General features: G+C 37.0%; 1 protein-coding gene across 3 annotated transcripts in view; it reads right to left on the bottom strand.

Annotated features, from left to right (window-relative positions):
* sox5 (SRY-box transcription factor 5) overlaps window positions 1–2,701 on the bottom strand; it is a 232,529-nt gene extending 229,828 nt beyond the window's left edge. The window contains exons 1-2 of one of the 3 annotated variants that reach the window (XM_067428355.1): window positions 2,624–2,701; window positions 1,888–2,017 (exon numbers count right to left, since the gene is read on the bottom strand). The gene's annotated coding sequence lies outside the window, so the exon portion shown is untranslated. The other 2 variants (XM_067428353.1, XM_067428354.1) reach the window with 2 other exon arrangements.
* Between the last annotated feature and the right edge of the window lie 3,240 nt (window positions 2,702–5,941).

Raw genomic sequence — 5,941 nt, 5'->3', positions numbered from 1 at the left:
AAGTGATTTCGCTCTCCCTCCCTGCAATCGGAAACCAATCCCTGATTCTGTGTGGAGATATGGAGTAACTCTGCGACTAACACGGCCTAAAATAACTCATGATATTTATTTATTTTAAAAATGAAAAAACGAAATAAAGTTTAAAAAATATATAGTACAAAAAGTATTTTTCAATGTTTGTTTCTTTTGGAGTTCTGATATTTATATCAGCTCCGTCCAAGATCGAATGTCTGGTTGTTATCAGTGAAGGATTCATTCAGAACAAAGTCAATGTGTTCTGAATGAAGAAAAACAAAAATTGTCTATTATAAGAGCCTGACAAAGGAGAAAATTATACAGCAAATTATGACAGCATTATGAGGCAGGATTTTGTTGGTAATAGCCAAAACTCACTCTGTGTAAAGTGTTAATAAAACATTTGACAAAAAAGAAACAGTCTTCGTACATTCACCATGACCCCACTAAGAAGAAAAAAACAGCTACAAATATGATGGATTTCCATAGAATTCATAGGAACTTTTTTCTCTTTTGATCGTTAAACCCTTGTCTTCCTATTACATTACATTTCATTCCTATAATAAATTATAGAAATGACACCAGTTGATTATATGACTACTTTATCACAACGTTTATGAATTTGTGAACACCGAAATCAATCACTGGCGTATTAAAGTCAACCCAGTAATATATGACTTACTTGAGCAAATTACTTCTCTCCTCAACAGAAGTCAGCGTTAATTTTTCATAAGATTTATGCATGAACTCAACAGCTGGATTTTATGATGGAGTTCACTGCAATCTGTTATACAGCAGTAAAATGCATTAAAATGTGTAAAAATCATAAGTTTTCTGTGCAAGTCATATTTGAGAGTGCAAAGAACTGCACATGGAAAGATGAACTGTACAGTACAACCTAAAATTAAAAAAGCATGGTGCGTGTTACAGTGTAGCAATAGAAATGTGTTCTGAGGTGTTTGAACTTCAAAAAGTTTAATTTTAAAGTCAAACAATATTCATATTGTTTCAATGTTAAAATGCCTCTTTTGTTAAATTATGATTAAAGTGCATTTCAAAACAAAAATTCAGAGATGTGTTTACAATGATGCGTTTCTTTACACTGATTAACAGGAAAAAACATCAATTGACTTCTCAAAATATGTGAAAGTTCAGTATAAATATATTTAAGCATATATTTGCCACATTGTTTACCCCTATTGCACTACATAATCATAAGGCTCACCATTGTCTGCACTAAGACTATTTTCTGTTCATATTAAGAAGTTTTCAATAGAGTGACAAAGCTTTTTTTTTATTCTGCCCTAAAACTATATTTTAGCTTTACAACTTTATAAATATATATTAGTTTACTTTTTAATGTTTAGTCTTTTTTTACATTGTTCACAAAATGATGCACTGTGCACTTGCATAAAACATTTCACTAACTCTTCACTAAAATGAGCAAGAGAAAAATGTAAAAGTTGGGGTGAAAGAATAGCAAGGATATTAGCCATCTGTGCCTATTTTCAGTATATGCAGAGCAGCTAAATGAAAATTAATCAATAATTCTGTAAAGAGCTGATGAGGATATAGCCTTTAGTGACACTGACAGCATTTGAATTGAGATCTGCTGCGGTTTGAGGCAGGAATGATCGAGCTGCTGATGATTGGAGGGGAACGCGCTCTAATCCCAGCTGGATTGCCATGACTATGGAATAGGGAAAGATCGCAATAGCGGGAAGAGAGGGGGAGAGATCGCGGAGCTCTTGTCCGTTAACGGCGCTCAACAACATGCAGTCACACGAGCCGAGACTCCGCGCGCTCTCATACCGACCACATAAACGCACGCATATTACAACTGAAAGTTCAATGCGGTCTCGAATCACTCACCTAATGCGGTGTGCGGCTTCGTCCACGTGTCTCGAAGGAAAACGACCCTCCGGGAGAGGTAAACAGGGTCGGGATGTTTTATTTGGGTTGATTTGCGCTGGTCTCTCAAGGACGAGGTGAAATCCCAGGGCTGGTCACACACAAACAACAACGCCAGAGCAAATTACAAAAGGCAAAGACTTGGGGGAGGAGAAGTCAATTTGTTTCGTGTTCTAAACAACAGGCTCTGAGCCAAGAGTGGTTACCTTAGCGCCAATGCTCGGTTGAGCAGAGCAAATGTGTCCAAACTGGACCATTTAAATCCAAAACACTGAGCTTGGCTAAAGCGCTACACGCAGTTCAGAGCAGTTAATATGCGCGCGCCGTAGGCTAACTTACCTGAGGCGCATCGCGAGCTACAGGCGACAGCTCACGATTCGTTCATAAGTTTCTCGTTCATAATATCCTGCTAAACGTAGGCTAAGTCGTATCCCACACGCAAAGACTTAATTTTGGGATGTCTGAATTTTAGTTAATTTTGACACTCTTCTTTATTCACAATTGTATTTAGCTGCTCTTGGACGCTTCTTTGGGGTCTAATCAGCGCGAGCCCCTTCAGGTGCCTTATATTAAGGCGTAAATGCAGCGCGAGCACTGCATGTCAATAACCGCAATGTCACTTTCCCTCGCGAGAGGGATAGAACCTCTATAAATTGTGCCTAAAACTACTGTAAGGAGGTGTGTAAATGTTTTATACCTGTGTGCCGGTGGCGCAGGGATGCGCACAGGTGTTCATCGCGCGCTCGTCATGAGCTCGTGCAGTAGCAGTTTCCCCACATGCGCCCTGTTTGTTTTAATTCACCTGTCAAGTCACGCGCCAGGGCATCTCTATTACAACACGCTCGTGTTGGCAATTGTTTGGGCTGTTCTTAAAATGTGTGTATACAAACTATTAACGTTTATATTCATCAATAATTTATAGTAAGCTATAGTATTCATAAAATGTTACTTGTTCAATTGATCAGGAACCAAAACATAAGTCATTTACAGAAATGGCCATGAACTTAGACATAGACAGGCATCCTAAAATGAAATTTGCTACCGATTTGATTTCATCTCTCCACAAACATCCGTGGGTTATTCAATAAGATCTGCATTTAATGCAATTTATTATTTGAGTGAAACATTAAATTTCATGGAGCTTTTGTTCAGGTTTATTCAATGATTAAACAAAAATGATTTTTATACTTCTCCGTCTCATTTGTGACCGCCTTTTCAACCGGACCACTGTCCTCTCAACCGACAGTCAATTAGACGTGTAGAAGTTTGTTTGAAGCAAGTTATCACATTATGGCAGAAGTTTGACACGCGCATCAAGTAGGCTAAGCGTGCACGCGCATACTCAGGTTCCTCTGCGCGCGCGCCACCAAAAGTCCGCAGTCCTAAATATCAAAGAGTGAGTGGACTTTTCTGTCCTTTAATAAGAAAATACACAATATAAATATATATATCAGACAATTGGGGTATAACTGCTGTTAATTCCGTGATAACACATACGTCAAGTCGTCAACTGAGATAACCACTTAAAAAACAAATCCCCCTCAAATAGTGAACTTGAGCCATAAGGACGGTTTAGCATCTGATGCGGAAGCTTTTAAATGTGGATACACTTTCATTTTGCGTAAGCTATTTAACTGCACGTTTAAGGCCAATATTGGCATTTAAAACATTTGTCATGAAAACAGACGTGCGGCTGGTTATTAATATGTTCCAATTGAAATTACATTGACGTTATTGTCAATGTTGTTAGGAGATCAGGAAAGTCAAGGTTTGAAAAATAAAGCATAGCATAACTGAGGTATTTTCGTCACGTTGTGGGCTTCACAAAACAAGAATGAAGCTGCTTCTAGGGAAATTAGTTAAGGGCAATTATTCAGGGTGAAAACACGGCACGAGTCAAATAGGTAAAGGTATTTACACGATAAATTATAGCAGAACATTAAAAACCTAATGCTTAATCTTTACATAGTCCTTTGATGATAGGAAAATTATAGCATTTTGAATTTCCTCTTACCCCATTAATAAGCCATATCTAATCTACTCCATATTGTATTTTATGCTACATGAATGTGTATTTATAACATAACATGTAGGTAAATCACATTGAGCGACATGAGAGGATTGCACAGACTTCAATGCTCAAAAATAGTCATAACTGACCTCTAGTGGTGGATACGTTTTATTGCAGGCATGTAGAGGATTCTACTCGTTCATTGACAGTCAAACTGCAGGACTTTCTTTCTTGCTCATGCAGTCATGCCATTGCCACATCGGAAACACAGATCCGTCTGTTCTATTAAAAAAAATGAAGGAAACGGTCTCAAAGTTAGATACGCAAAGTTATGTATCTTGCGTCCTGTTCAGGCTGAACCGTATCTGCGCTTTCCATCCGAGAACTTGCCCAGAACTAATCCTTCAATTTCTTACAGTCACTGACATCCTCCATTAACTGTTCAGTTTCCTTTTACTGGCTGTAATACAATGGGAGCTATTGGATGTTACATAAATCCATCTATTGTAACAAAAAAAGCACAAGTTATTAAAAAAACTACCGCTACTGAATTTATTTATTTTTTAAAGCATATGAGCAATAAAAGAATGTTGAAAAATAAAACAGATTTTCTCCAATTTTTTGTTCGTCTAGTAATGCATAAGGTCTCACTCTTAGGAAAAAAGATATGGGACAAAAGCAGTCAAAAAGGCGGAAAGGTACTAATATATGTACCATTTAGCTATTAATATGTAGACTTTACATAATAATATGTACCTTCAAGATACTAATATGCCCTTTAAGGTGTAAATAATAAGGTTGTACCCTTTGTACCGCCCCAGTGACAGCTTTTGTACCTTTTTTCTGAAAGTGAAGCCTATATGAATATATTAATAAATGAAAAGTGTGAGCAAGGTACAAAAATAATCATTGTTTCTATTTGATAAAAAAATATATTATGAAATACAATTAGTGTGGATTTTTTTTTTTTTTTTTTTTTTTTTTACAAATTAGCTTATCATTTAACATTTAAGCCAATGGAAATACTTTTATAGAAAAAAATATTATTAAAAATAAACCTTAAGTAAAAATTATGAAGTGCCCTATATTTTTTTTTGTCATCAAGTAGATCTATATTAATAGTTCAAACAGGTTGGTACATGAGCATTATGTACTTTAATGACATACAGTCATCAAAATGTCATTTGTTAAAATGTCAGCTATTTTATTTTTCCAGTAAAGTTATGGAAACAAGAGCTGCCAGATTTTTACTATGGAGGTGCTCAACTCATAAAACACAGTCCAGCAATCATTAAATGCATTTGATTATATTTTCCATTATAAAGCAGCACATTGTCACTAAATGGCTTTATAGATAAACAGCACAAAAGGCGGCCAGGTTCCCCCAGCAAGTGATTCCAGCAAATGAACAATTTTTCGTCTCACATTGTTATAAATGCCCTTGCTGCAATGTTCATTTTGGGGGTTCATTATTGGATTCTCCGTATTATTTGTTGTGGTTTAAAGTCTTGTGAGTTTTGGGACCCCCATTTGTCTTCACAGAAGATAAGATGGGAATTTGGTAATCTTCCAGTCTGCTTTTCTTCTATATCTAAATAGCCTATCTGTGTTATAGGCACAGTGATTAATGCTGAGGGGATTTAGAGAGGAGGATACAAATGCAGACAGTCTCTCATCAGCCCATATCAAACAGCCTGGGAGATGTTTAATATATGGGTGTATTTGGTCTCCAGCTTACAGCTGTCTGCTTAAAGCTTTATTACTAAAGAATCATTTGGAGGGGGGGAGAAAGCATCTCTTGATAGAGTGAGTGACTAATAACTAAAGCCGACAGCGAGCCCCAAAACTCGCTTTCTCTCTCTCGCACACGCGAGCGCACACACAGGGCAAGTGACGAGACCGCTCTGTGCGCACAACAGAGAAGTCAAAATGTGACACATTCTTGCTGGCGGTGGGATAAAACTCAATCAACCTAAACCGTCTTCCCTCAGACGAAAAATTACA

The sequence above is a fragment of the Pseudorasbora parva genome, chromosome 20 (genome assembly GCF_024679245.1).
Source record: "Pseudorasbora parva isolate DD20220531a chromosome 20, ASM2467924v1, whole genome shotgun sequence".
NCBI classification, from domain to species: domain Eukaryota; kingdom Metazoa; phylum Chordata; class Actinopteri; order Cypriniformes; family Gobionidae; genus Pseudorasbora; species Pseudorasbora parva.
This window is presented reverse-complemented; position numbering and strand designations above follow the sequence as displayed.